General features: G+C 40.0%; 2 long non-coding RNA genes across 2 annotated transcripts in view; one reads left to right on the top strand and one right to left on the bottom strand.

Annotated features, from left to right (window-relative positions):
- LOC140505797 (uncharacterized) overlaps positions 1–6,489 on the bottom strand; it is a 36,480-nt gene extending 29,991 nt beyond the window's left edge. Inside the window, exons 1-2 of the long non-coding RNA XR_011967669.1 lie at positions 6,342–6,489; positions 4,904–4,973 (exon numbers count right to left, since the gene is read on the bottom strand). This is a non-coding gene — a long non-coding RNA (uncharacterized lncRNA). The remainder of the gene's footprint in view (positions 1–4,903; positions 4,974–6,341) is intronic.
- A 2,420-nt stretch (positions 6,490–8,909) lies between these two features.
- Positions 8,910–14,411, top strand: part of LOC140505793 (uncharacterized) — a 265,621-nt gene continuing 260,119 nt past the window's right edge. Inside the window, exon 1 of the long non-coding RNA XR_011967667.1 lies at positions 8,910–9,152. This is a non-coding gene — a long non-coding RNA (uncharacterized lncRNA). The remainder of the gene's footprint in view (positions 9,153–14,411) is intronic.

Below are 14,411 nucleotides of genomic sequence, written 5' to 3'. Positions count from 1 at the left end.
CTTAGATAAGTTCCTTGGGCCTGACTCTAGGTATGTGAGCCTTCCTAGAGGAAACAAGACAGTGGATAGAGTTTTTGTCTTGGAATCAGAAGGACCTGTTTGAAATCCTGCCTCTGAAGCACATTCATTTTGTGACTCTCAGAAGATTATGAGTTACGGAGAGTCGTTGCTATATCAGCGAATGGGAGTATTCACACTGATAGTTCCTACACCAACAAAATTTGATTGGACCAAAAATGAGGCCTTTTCCTACTACATGAACTTCTCTCAGATATTAAGTAAGGTATTTCAAAGAAATTACATAAACTGTTATAAAACCCTATGATATTACCTAGTACTCTATGAGTTAGAGTTGTTGATCTTCATCAGTGAGGAAAGTCTTTGTACCTGTAATTCCTACACCATTAAAATCTGATTTGATCAAAAAATGAGGCCTTCCATTTAATGTAACACCTCTGGGATATATGGGATGTTCAGAGAGAACCAGCACCTCTGGCCTGAGGGCTGACTAAGCCCTTTTTAGGGCTGCTCATCCTTAGTGTCCTCCTATGACCCAACTCTCACCTTTGGCTCCAAGAAGCTGTAGCATGTGCAGCAGCCATACCCCTATAAACCATCTTGGCCAACAGGGGTAAACCAGATTGAGGGCAACCAACAGGCTTCAAATGTGTCAGTGTGTGAGGAGGATATCTACCCCCAGCATGTGAAGACTTTCCTTGGTAGAATGGGCAGATGACAACAATTTGTTTCAGTGGCCATGAGGGCAGCTGAAGCAGGCACTGTGGAGCGCTTATAGCTTGGTTAGACGTTGATGACACCAAGGTCATCCACTGGATCCTGGGCAATCATCATTCATCCTGACTTTTGTCTTGCCACTGGACTTTGATAATTCAGGTAAAGAGATTGAGGCTGACAACTTTTTGCAACTTTACTTCACTTAAATCCAATTCATGCACAAGTCAAGACATCACCTGTGATGTTGTTGGTCAACAACAACTCTTCCTTATGCATGAACTGCCCATTAGGTAGTTCCTGTTTTCAGGAACCTAAGGTACTACTGAGTGCCCTGAGAGTATCTTTTCTAGGCCACTAGAGTGACACTTCATACTCTATGGCAAAAGAGTTAATACAGCTTTCCTAAAGTACCAGACATACTCCTGGGGAGTACCTTACACTCTGGGAGAATCTAGGTCAATGTGCACTTCTGAAAATAGCTTAACAGTGAATCCAATATGAATTGAAAAAAATAATGAGATGAGATCCTAGCTATGAGATACCTAGACTGGATTGATATTGGGTCTGAAAATTCAAGCACACAGGGTCTTAAAATAGGTATATTGGTCAGCACAATTTCTCTCCTCGGTCATGTTGAAATGCTCTATACAAGCATTTGAAGCTCAGATCCAAGTTCAGCCAAAGTGTCTGCCAAAAAGACAAAAGAAACCCTCCTCACACAAGCCAGAGTTCAGTTTGGAAAGGGAATAAAAACTCCTCGTTAACGGACAGAACATCTCTAAGCCATTTGGAATTTTTGTTCCATGTCCCATTATCATATCCTGAAGATATTCAGTTTCCTAAGGTTAATACTTTAGCTGTAAAAATGAAAAACCCAACCTTCTGACTTCACTGCAATATAGTAAATGGATACAATGAAAGTGAATTTTGAATGTAAACAGAGATATATTGCTCTCTGCTTTACTGACACCTGCCTTTACCTTTAAATAGATTGGATGCGCATTGTCAGTATACATATAGCACAGTTTATTGATAACAGAAAAATTTTTAAATGATTTCTTTTAAAATATAGGCAATCCAATAGTTCATAATTAAAGGGGGTTTTGAAACAAATCTGTCGTTTCTCTAATATGAGGTATCATTAGGTTGATAGTATCCTCAGTACCAAATGCTTTGCTTTCATTACATCTGCGGGGGACTGTCTCTGAAATCTCAAAGAAAGGATTCTATTTGTATTTTAAGTTCAAATAGCTCACTTAAAAAAAATTGGCAAAGGCTCCAAAATTGTAGCACTGGGCTCTATCCACATGATCCAAAGGTGTTATCAAACACTCATTTTTTTTAAGTACTCAGTATTTATTAAATGCAATGTGGCATCAAGTCAGATACTTTATGAAATAAATTAAACTGATATGTTCCCTGACCTGTAGGAGCTTGCGATCTAAAACAGACAGCAGCTAGACTATAGAGGCCATTGCTGACCTGCAAGTGGGTAGAGAAACGTATACTGTTCCCACCCTACAAATGCAAAGTAGTTAATTTATTTTCTGTTCTGGTGAATGAATATGAAATAATATGCTTGCGTATTTAGACAGAGTCAGATTTGGAATATATCCACTAATATAAATCTGGTAACCTCTCATTACGCTGGACCCCTATACAGAACTATTGGGGGGTCTTTTACCTTCTCTTTTCCTTCTCTCCCCTTTGGGAAAATGCCCTTTGTGTTCTCTGGGGTTTGTCAGACTTGCTAGACTTCATGTAGAGAATATAGGACATTATCTGAATGGGAAGTGACTGTAGGCAATTCTGATGGTTGGCAGCATCTGGTGGGGGTAGAGGTGGGATGCTCATGGCATTCAACCTTACTTTTTGCTGACTTACTGGAGCTAGGAAATACAGGTATTGTAGCTTCCGAAAAGCTAAGGGTAGAAGGAATTTAAGAGAATATCTAATCTAATCTCTTAATGTTTTAGGTAAAGAAACTGAGGTTTAGGCACAGGGATATGCTGACATACGTTTAACAATTGGCTTTCTGAAAACACAAACTTTTAAATTTAATTTGAATGATGAACATTTTCTCCATCATTTTCTTAAAGTAGACAACCAAACAAAACAATAAATCAAGTCCTGATTGGAACTGTTTGCTGATTTCCAAGGTATAAATGCTCACACTCAAAATTTAACAGTTGGTTCTTAAAAGCTGGTTTAAGTTGGATGCAGTACACCCCTGCTTAGGAGGTTGGTTGACTTGCCCAAGGATATACAGGGAGTGAACATCAGAGGTGGAATTTGAATCTAGATTCTCTTAGTCTAGAGTTAGTACTCATATCAGTGTATAATGCTGCCTATATGTTACGATTCAATTTTCTGTTTCCCAGATTTCATCTCAAGTTCACTGTGAGTAAATGATAGTAGTGAAATATGAGAGGAAAAAGGGGGAGAGATGGGCTGTCGCACAGAGGCAGCCTGTGTATGACATATTTCTCTTTGTCTTCTATTTAGAGAAATTGCTTTCACTCGTTAAATACCCTTTTTGGAGGGGAGAGGGGTTGTGGTGGCAACTGGGGCTAAGTGACTTGCCCAGGATCACACAGCTAGTAAGTGTCTAAGGCTGAATTTAAACTCAGGTCCTCCTGATTTCAGGGCCAGTTTTCCATGCACTCGTCCATCTAGGTGCCTCCAAACACTCTTTATAACAAAAAATAAGGGTGTGTGTCAGATCTCTGCAGGATAGGAATGTGGTTTCTATTTGTAAAACAGAATTCCTACAACAAAATTGGGTAGTCTGCCAGGCCCTGATGAGTGTCACTTGTTTATCTTGACTATGATGTTGGGTTGTTTCAGTCGTGCCCAACCATTTGTGACTCCATTTGAGGTTTTCTTGCAAAGATACTGAAGTGGCTTCATTTTATAGACGAGAAACTGTGGCAAACAGGGTTAAATGACTTACTCAGGGTCATACAGCTAATAAGTGTCTAAAGCTGAGTCTGAACTCAGATACTTTGTGCTCTATCCTTCAAGCCACCTGGCTGCCTATACCTTGCTTGTGGAGTAGTAGAAAGAGAACAGGAAATGGAGTCAGATGAACCGGGTCCAAATCTTGCATGAGTCGCTTCTTAATTACAGTCACTTAGCTTCAGCAGTTAAATAGAAGTTAATTTCTACAAACTGAAGGACAAGTTCCTTAATTTCTACAAGCTACAATTTCTTCAGGCAAGTAAATGGTGCAATGGATAAAGTGCAGGACACAGAATCAGGAAGATCTAAGTTCAAATATAGCTTCAGACACTTATTAGCTGTGTGACCTTGGATAAGTCACTTAACTCTGTTTACCTCAGTTTCCTCATCTGTAAAATAAGCTGGAGAAGGAAATGACCAACCAGTATCTTTGCCAAGAAAACCCCAAATGGGGTCACAAAGAGTCAAACAGGACTGAAACCACTTAACAACTGGAACAGTACAGTCATATGTAAAGTATAAAAAGAAGAGGCTGGACAGGGATACCTCTGAGGCCCTTCCTTATCACTACCAGCTGCAGCTGGTAAACAATTGCCACCAGGGAAGCAGCTCCTGTGGAGAAGGAGCCCACTCTCCTGACCAGTTGCCACCCAGAGGGCAGGAAACCACCCTAGCTGAAACAGCAAGCACCCTGTTGAAGAGCCAGGAGGCTGTATGTGCTAGGCAGGTCTAACTATCATCACCGTCTTCATCACTATGTCCCCTCAAACCCTGAAGGCGACAGTCCAGGACTATGTGTCTTTCTCATCTGACTTGCAGCTGAAAGCTTCCTAAGGTGTTGTTGTATCCATCCCCATTAGAATGTGAGCTCCTTCAGAGCAGAGGCTCTTATTTTTCTTTGTATCCCCAGTCTTGGCACACAACGATTTGCACCTGGTGAGTACTTAATATGTGCCTCATTCATTCATTCCAGCTCTAAATCCATGACCCTTTTAATTCTTTGCTTAGATTGCATTCCACCTTCCTTATCTTGTAGCCCAGAAGACAGAAGGCCATTTACTTTCCTAAAAGAGAGTGAGAGAAGATAGGAAAGAACTTGATTTGAATCAAGAGAAACTTAGGGAGAAGGTGGAATTTCGGGAACTAAACATTGAAAGGGAATGCTCCAGAGAGCATGAGTGACCAGGCCAGAGCACCATTGTCTTACCATGGATCTCCGACTTTCCTGGTGCAACCATCTTCCCTTCCTGGTCTCTGTTTCAGTCGGGTGGGAATAGCTAGGAAGAAAATTTTGTGTGATTTCCTGTCTTCTCAAAATCTCTACTAGAGTCAGGACACATCAGGGCAGGACTCAATCTATCTGGCCAAGCATTTCTGACAGGCAGAATCTCTGACAGAGAGTTTGCTTTCACTAGGCCTTCGATTTGAACTCCCTGGAAGCTGACATCCCCACAGAGTGTAAAATCCACCTCAGTGGCTGTCAAGAAACTGGCAGATTCACAGGCGGGGTTCATATTACCTGCTGGGCAGTTCTAGTATAGAGAAGACTTGTGTGGGATGATTTATCCTAAAATGAACCACACAGCTATGTCAGGAACAGACATCTGGTACCCAAATTGGTGAATAATTTCTAGCTCTCTGAGGTATCTGGTTAACCCATAGTCTTGAACCTCTTTAGGAAAAAAAAAAAGACTTAATAGATAACCATCTAGCAACACATCATTTTATAGATGTTTCAGCTGAACTAAAGGTAAACCAGGGCATTCAGGTATAGTGTGGAGATAGGCAGTTCTCTGTGGAAGGCTCCAGATCAATAACTATTTATAAATAAATTTATCTGATTCATTTATCATGGGTGGCATGGTGTGGGGTGTGTGTGTGTGTGTGTGTGTGTGTGTGTGTGTGTGTGTGTGTGTGCGCAAATATGGGCATGGATAGTTTAAAGCAGTGGTGTCAAATTCAAATAGGAACACTTAACTGTATCTGAGGATCTCTACAGGCTACATATTGATTTGTAAAAGAACATATTCATGTTATCTATGGTCTAGTGTATTTTTATTTATTTTGTCAAATACTTCCCAATTAAATGTTTAATCTGGTTAGGGTGCTATTAAGGAGTGTTGCAGGCAGTATGTTGGACACCTCTGGTTTAAACTGTAAACTCTACCCCACTCCTAAATCACTGTTCACTGAGGAAGAATGATTTGTATTCTAATTTGTATCATTTTAGTCTGGATGGGGAAAGGACATATAAATGAAAAGCAAATAAAGTAGGAATTCAGTGGAATGATATGTGGAAAATTGAAAGCAAACATGCTGGTGCCAAAATCCCTTTCATCACCACTACCCCCCTTTACCTCCTTTTCCTTGTGTTTCCTTCTCCCCTTCTTCACTCTATTGGCATTGGTTCTTAGGGCTGCTGAGAGTCTGCCCTTGCAGCAAGGAAAAGATTAGCAGCAGCATTAGAGAGGCAGACTGGCTGCTTTCCTTCATCATTTCTTTTTCCCTTTTCACATCAACACTCCCTCTGTCTGCTCAAAGACAATCTTCTAAAAAATAATTACATGGGAAGCCTATGGACAATATCTTTTAAAAGTCCATTTGTATAATAGTTGGCAAAAAACATTTGACTCGGTTTTACATACCCCTGACATCGACTTCTGGCTGTAAGGTTCATGCTTCTAATTTATGTACCGTCCAGCAGCTCCTCGTTCAGGGCCTTGGCTGCAATGGTGCTTGGTAAACACTGGTTGGGGAGGACGATGAGGTGTCTTTGTGTCCATTGATTCTGGATAGCTCCTAGTACACTGGGGAGCAAACTAAGATTAAACTTTAACGAGAACAAGGCCTGGCTCCAGACCAAATTGTTAAGTAAGCAAAGTTTGCTTTTGAAGTTTGGCATTCCCAGGCACCCTGAGGATGTCCTCTGGATGCCTGGAGCCTCCTCAGTAACACTGGCCCGAACTTTCTGACTGTGCATCTAGATTCGTCCTAACCTCCTTTAGTGGGAATTCGTCTTGTGCCTCATGCCCTCAAGTTCCAATAAACTAATCCTTGACACAAGTTTTAGTGGATGATAATGGCTTAACATATTACCATTTTCAATTTAATTAATCAGATATTTGCAAGAAACTGCATTGTGGAAGATGCAGGGAGCAGGTTTGGAAGCCAGGAAGAACTGGATTCAAGTCCTGCCACTGACAAATACTGCCTATGTGACTCTGGGCACCTCTTACTGTTCAGAGAAATTCTCTAAGATATGTTACAGAGTAGGTGTAGATCTGCATTAGTTTGAGCTTACTCACCTAGGAACTCTCTAAACCAATGAACTCAAGAGTCCGGTCAGTATCCCTAGCCCTATGTATAAGGTCTATGCTAAGTGCTAAGACATCAAGACAAATGTGTGTTAATACATGTGTATATATGTGTGAGTATGTATGTATGCATATATATGGATATATATATACACATATATATATATATGTTTGTAGGTATATATTTGCATATACATCCTGCCCTCAAAGAGCTTATATTTTCGTGAGTAGGTAGTGATAAAGTGGAAAGACTGGTGGGTTTAGAGTCAGAGGAAACAAGTTTGAATCCCAACTCTATTAACAACCTTTGTGACCTTGGCAAGCCATTTCTCCTCTTTGGGTCTGAGTTTCCTTTTCTGTAAAATGAGAGTCTAATGACTATAGTAGATAATCTCTAAATTCCCTTCCAGCTCTAAATCTATGACCATATAAGGATAGATATTTATTAATAGGAACTTCTCTAAGTCAACATTTTCCTTAACCCAAGGTGTTTCTTAGGTACCTTGAGCTTGGTACATCATAATGGGTAGGAGATGTTTTGAGGTAGTTAACATTTCCTTTGTTTCTTGAATTAGACCATCTACGGTAGACCTCCAGGGGATAAGGTGTTTTAGTGGAAAGAATTATTGCTGTCCGGTTGTCTGTCATCTCTGACTCTCAGTAACACCATTTGGCTTCTCTTGTGCTGCATTGGAAATCAGTAGAAATTTAGGTTTGAATTCTGCCCCAAAACTTGTTATGCAACCAACTAGTTTATGATAGAAGACTATCAACAATTTTTCAGACTTTTAAAATTCAGACTTTTTAAAAGTTAATGATGAAGATCCTTAATGAAGCCTTCATCATAACATAACATCTACCACTCAGAATCTGTAATTTTTCTTTTGTAAAACAGTTTAGTAATGAACTTTCCTCACATTTCAAACTCTTCTTGCAATCAGGATTTTAGTGTTTCAGAGGACCAGAATACAAGAAAACATGCCATCCAAAAGGATGGCAAACGTTGGTATAACCCTCAAACTGATGTCAGATGGTGCAGTTTGAGTCCCCTCCCCTATCCACCTCAAGTCTTTGAACTATTCTAGAATCCACAGATATTGCCCATTTTGTAAAACCAGTGGAACAGTGGTGGAAATTATGGTTGTACTTATTTGTCATCTCTGAACAGTCTCAGTTCAATTCGGGGTAACCTTAACTTATCCTGAACATTTGTAGGTGATGGCTCACCCCACTAATGACTGTTATAAGTTTTATTGTGACTTAAAGAAAGACCTTAAAGAAAGGAATACAGTCATGTAGGAGTTGTATGCATTTAATCCATGACAGGATGCCAGGAAAACAGTGTGTAATTAGATTGTCACTTTCCAATAACCCCTGAAACAGACCTTCCTTCCTCATTTTATATTTAAAATGTGTTGTTGTTGTTGTGTACGTCACTGTTGTTTTAAAGATCACTTGACTCTGAATGCTAGTTTCTCCTAGTTTTAAGTTCTACATCAGTTATCGTGGGCCTTGGATATTTTATCAAAACTAATCAAATGTAGGAAAATATGTAAGGAGGTGTTTTTTTTTTCCTCATTTCACTGAAAAAAATCATTAAAATAGAAAAACTAACCATCATGAAAAACAAAAGTAATATATTGAATGTGCTAGGATTTAAAGCAATTAAATATATAAATCTGTATACCTTATCATATCTTAGAAACTTTGATTTGGAAGAGTTCATCCCTAACCACGCATTAAAAAGGAAACGGATGAAGGGGGGCGGGGGGAGGTGGTGGTGGAAGTTTAGTTGATTTGCCCAAGGTCATATAGCTAGTTTCGTCAAAGCTGAGATTTGAACTTCAGCCTTTTGGCTCCTAGGCCACTTCTCTTCTTACTGCACCATGCTGTCTTCCTTGTGCTTAAAGTGTTGAGCATTTCTTTGGTTCATTTTCTCCACTAAAATCCTATTCTGATGCCTCCATCGGGCACGTACATACTGCTGGGTTTTGAAGGCTATGTCAGCAAAATACAAGGACAAGGAGTCCCTACCAAGGTGACAAGGCTTTAAATCCCAGCCATTGAAAGTCTTTTCCTGAGAAGTCACAGGGGAGTTGTAATCTGAACTGGTGGACCCAGGACAAGGAAATCATTGCTTCTGTAAGTGTTTGTCTCTAATGGAAACTTTCAGGACTCCTCAGTACAGCTTGGATAAAGAACTGGACTAATACATTTTGTTACAGAAAATTTATTTTGAAACTGGTATTATTTTACATTCATATTAGTAGGCATTGTCTCTGTAGGACTTTAGGATCAAAAAGTACTTCCATGCACATTATTGCATTTGATCTCTGTAGCAATTCTGTAAGGTTGCCCACACAGGTATTAGTGGGGAATTATATCTAAATTGTAGTTGGTTATATGGGCTGTATCTCAGGCTTCCCAATATGTCAGGAAAAGAGCAGAAGTTTGGTTGGGGACTAGAATTGCTGGGAGATCCTATAAGCTAGAGCAAACGCTTGAGGAATAGTGATTCTAGGTTTGAGGTAAGGTAATGGGGACTAATTAGTACCCACCCATGCCTAACCTGTCTTTGATACCACTTCCCCATTCCTTCCATGTCAAAAAGACAAAAGGATCAAGCAGTTTGGAGGGCAGGATCAGAGGTTACTGCCAGTGACAATGGCCAGCAGAAGATAACATCCATGAGGCTGTCATTAGGAGCCACCCAGCTGCTCAGGTCCCTTGGTCTGAGTGGTCTGATGTGTTCAGAAGTCCCTAGTGGGAAACCGAAAGGGAGACACTTATTCCCTCTGACATTGGGCACATTTGGTAATTGTCAGCATTGGGGGCATTCTTTTTTTCATCTGTTAGGAGCCACTGGTTAGGGAACAACTGAGTCTAGGCATCTGAATTGTACCTGAGAATTAAATTGGCTCACTTTTATATACTGGTTATGTGGCACTTTGATCTAGGAGCATTTGCTTGTATGCTTATTATCCTGTGAAGTATATCTTCCAATATATGTTTTTATTTCATTTATTTTTCTTCTTTGTTCAGGAGTAAAGAAAAGATAATATTGACAAACTATCTTTTGTTGGTCATTTCCATCAAAATAACATTCATGTCATGTGAGTCCTCAGAATGGAGATGCATTAGGGAAGAGACCAAGAATCTTTCAACCTATAGGGGAAGGTGACAAAAGAGTTGAATTGGAGAGAACCACAAAGTTCTCACTCCTATGATAACAAGATCACTGCCACCCACAAGAAAAAAAATAGGTGGGAAATAGAATTAGCAACTCAGAGATCAAAGAGAACATGGTATTTCCCTTGAGCACCCCCAGGTGTTGAGTGGAGTGTAAAAGCATTTGGGTAAGTGTGGGATGTCCAGCTCTTGAGCCTTTGTCACCAAGAAGGAAACTGGACAGTAGCACCACCTGGTGAGTTAATTGAATATTATCTTCATTTTGCAAATAAGGAAACTGAGGCCTAGTGAAGTCCACCTGCTTGTAAGTGGAAGAGTCAGGACTCAGGCTTATTTTTTTTTAACTTGGTAGACTAGAGGAAAAACAAATGAACACCCCTCCCCCCCATACCCATTCCACTCTTGCTCCTAGTTAAAACTGGTTGATAACTAAATATGGTGTAACAGAAAAAGCATGGACTCAGAGTTACAATATCTCGATTCAAACCTTGTCTCTAGCTTGCACTTACTAGTGCTTCTGAGCAAGTTAATTAAATTATCTGAAGCTCAGTTTCTCTATCTGTAAAGTGGGGATAATAGAATCATAGATTCAGTGGCAGAATTTTAAAGATCATCTACTTCAATACTTCCCTTTCATAGATAAGGACTTTGGAGATATATAAAGAAATTAAGTAACTGGCCCTGCCCAAACTTATGTATGTAAACATCAGAGGCAAGATCTGAAAGATTTGAATCCAATTCTTCTGGCTCCAAAGTCCGGACTCTCCCTTGTGTCTGTGCTGCTTCCCACAATATTAGTACTTCTTATTTCAGAGATGGGAAGAGAAAACTGCTTGGGAATAAGTCAACTGCCATATAAATGTGAACTATTATTAAAAGTCATCTTTTTTAAAAATCTCATTAAAACATGCTTTATTTAAAAACTGCTGGTCAATCTATACTGCCCCTCATTTTTGGAGATGACATTCTCTTTATGAATGAATGTAATAGAAAGCCTAGTGAATGGCCACCATTGGTCCTTCCCACTATGGAATGCTGACAACTGATTTTCCTTGGACTTGGGGAGTAATTACTTTTGAAGCTGGCATAGTTCCTCCTCCCACCACAATCTATATAAGTCAGTTCCATATACTGAAATTGTACTTTTTCTCGTTTTTAATGCTCTACAATGACTACCATAAAACTTAGATTTTTTTCCCCCACCTACCCCCCACCTCACCCTGCAAGATGACATACAAATTCTATATAGGATCTACACATACATTCCTATTGAATACATTTTCACTATAGTCATGCTGTGTAAAAGAACTAAAATAAATGGGAGAAATCATATAACAAACCAAAACATAATGCACACACACACAAAACAAAACAAAAAAATGATCTGCTACATTCTGCAATTGAATTCCATAGCTCTTTCTCTGAATGTGGAAGGCATTTTGCCTTAGAAGACCATTGCGAATTTTTTTTTTTTTTTAACGTCCTTGCATTGCTATGAAGATCCAAGTCTAGCAGAAAAAACTCTTGAGCACTGTGGTCGTTGCTGTGCACAAAGTTCTCCTGGTTCTGCTCCTTTCACTCAGCATCAGATCATATAAGTCTTCCCAGGCCTCTCTGAAATCTTCTTGTTCATCACTTCTTATAGCACAGTAGTATTCCATTACATTCATATACCATAATTTATCCAGCCATTCCCCAATTGATGGGTATCCCCTTGATTTTCAGTTTTTGGCAACTACAAAGAGTACTGCTATAAATATTTTTGTACAAGGGACCCTTTCCCATTTTTTGTGATCTCTTGGGGATACAGTCCTAGAAGTGATTTTGCTAGGTCAAAGGGTATGCACATTTTTGTAGCCCTTTGGGCATAGTTCCAAATAGCTCTCTAGAATGGTTGGATGAGCTCACAGCTCCACCAACAATGAATTAGTGTTCCAACTCTCCTACATCCTCTCCAACATTTATGATTTTCCTGTTCTGTCATGTTTGCCAGTCTCATAGGTGTGATGTGGTACCTCAGAGTTGTTTTGATTTGCATCTCTCTAATCAAAAGTGATTTAGAGCATTTTTTCATATGATTATAGATTGAAATTGTACTTTGACAGTGAATGACCTTGGAAAAGAATACTTTTCCACTAGGAAAAAAAAAGTGAGAGGGGAATGTTTGAGGACATTTTTAGAGTTTGCTTAGCGTGGTTGGTAATCTTAAAATTTCCCTAAGAAACACTGTATATGTGTCAGAATGCCTGGCCTCCTTTACCAAGGCTCAAACATCACCTTCCACCTTCCACAAACCTCTAGCTGCTGATTTATTCTCCTTTAAGGTTATTCATGTCTACTTTTTATGTAGTTTCCTATTAGAATGTAAAATCCGTGAGGCCAGGTGCCGTTTTTCTTAGTAACCCAAAACTTATCACAATGCCTGGCACATAGAAAAGACCTATTTAGCCATATAAACAGAATGTATGGGTATGAGTATGGGGGAGTGTAGGGTAGGAACTGGATGTTTGTCTATGGGAAAAACATTCAGGCTATCCAATGTAGAAAATGTAAAATTGTATCAAATTTCAGTCTTGTTCCATCGGTTTACTTTGCTATATTCCCTTGGTTTCTACATTGAATCTTCATTGTTCTGTGTCTGACTTTTTGCAATGCTTTTGGGGGGTTTTGTTGGCAAAGGTACTAGAGTGGTTCCTTCTTCAGAGGGTGAATCTTAGTCCTTTCTTAAAAGACCACACACATACACGCACACACACACACATACACACTCATGCACACACACGCATGCACACACACACACACATCAACACTGATGTTAGTCCTGCAGCAATTTTCAGGAGCCACAACTCCATGATCCTGAAACTTTAACTGCTGACAGGAAGTTGCTTGAAGCAGCCTTGTTATTAACAAGCCACCTTCTCCACACCCCATCTGCACTGGAAGCCATCCCCAGCTCATCACCTCCATCTGTCTCTCAGTACGGTGGGGCGTGCACGCCAGCAGGCTCTGACCATGAGGTTCAGGTTGCTGCTGAGTTACTCATCAAACATCCTGCGCTGCATGGACTCCTTCCTCTCAGTACCGTAGGCTGCAGGCAGCCTGGCTGCCAGTCTGACAGGCATGGTGCGTGCGTGCATGTGTGCATGTGTGTGTGTGTATTTGTGTGCTCGAGTGCACTTGCTTTCTTTTATAATGAAGGTACGGTAGACAAAAATCTGAACGGTTTGGGAGTGAAGAGATTTTTTTCCCCTACCCAGAGAGATCTCCATGATGCTGTGGGTGTGGGTGTCTCTCCTGAGATTTATTCCATCCTCTTTGTTGGGTCCCTGGATTCACCATCTTCTGTGCTTTGTCCTCTGAAATAAAAGCCACCAGTCTCAGATTCTTCCTCCTGCCTTTTAAAAAGGCCTCTGATGACTCACATTCAGTGCCTCTAGATTAAAATATAGGACATCTATGTAGTAACTGTCCCCCAACCCACTGGGATCTTTCTAATGTTAAAGTCTGCACTTATTCTCAGGCAGCTGGATACGAAGGGATATATAAACGACTTGTCATTTACTTTTTTAAAATTTCAAGTGAATGTAATATTGCTTCAAAATGGTGAGTAAGGAGTGATTTTCACTTGCGAAGGTTGATGGTCATGGTTTTTTTCTCCTTCCTCGCCTCCTGGAATGCTGTTGGCACTTTTCTTCTGTTCACTTTTAGCATGGATTTGGAGGGGGGAGCATGTCTTTGACTGGAGCCAAACAGCATCCTGTGCTGCATATCTTTAAGGCATATTCTTATCTTCTTGCATCCCCACAGAGGACTTTTCATATGTGCACATTTTGTGTTTATAGCTAAATCCTGATGAATGGTTATAAAACTAAATCATGGTTCCAAGGAGGGAGTCAGAATATTTCCAATCAACTATACACCCCCTCCACTTTCCCCACCTAATTTCATAGAGTAAATCACAAAAGGGACACAGAACAGAAATTAGGTATTAAAAGAAGTGCAAAGGCAGATTTTAACATTATTAAGCCTTCATGAAGTATGAAGATATTCTTTCTGATCAAGTTAGAGAGCCAGCTTGCCATTAGTTGTCTAATGAAAGGCCACATCCTTGATACACTGCACACAGTAAGTGGTCAGCTCTCAGATACCATCAAGGCAGGACACAACTTCAATTAGTATGATCTCTGGTGGTCAAGAGGAGAGCCAGCTCTT

Source organism: Notamacropus eugenii, chromosome 5, assembly GCF_028372415.1.
Source record: "Notamacropus eugenii isolate mMacEug1 chromosome 5, mMacEug1.pri_v2, whole genome shotgun sequence".
Classification (NCBI taxonomy): domain Eukaryota; kingdom Metazoa; phylum Chordata; class Mammalia; order Diprotodontia; family Macropodidae; genus Notamacropus; species Notamacropus eugenii.
This window is presented reverse-complemented; position numbering and strand designations above follow the sequence as displayed.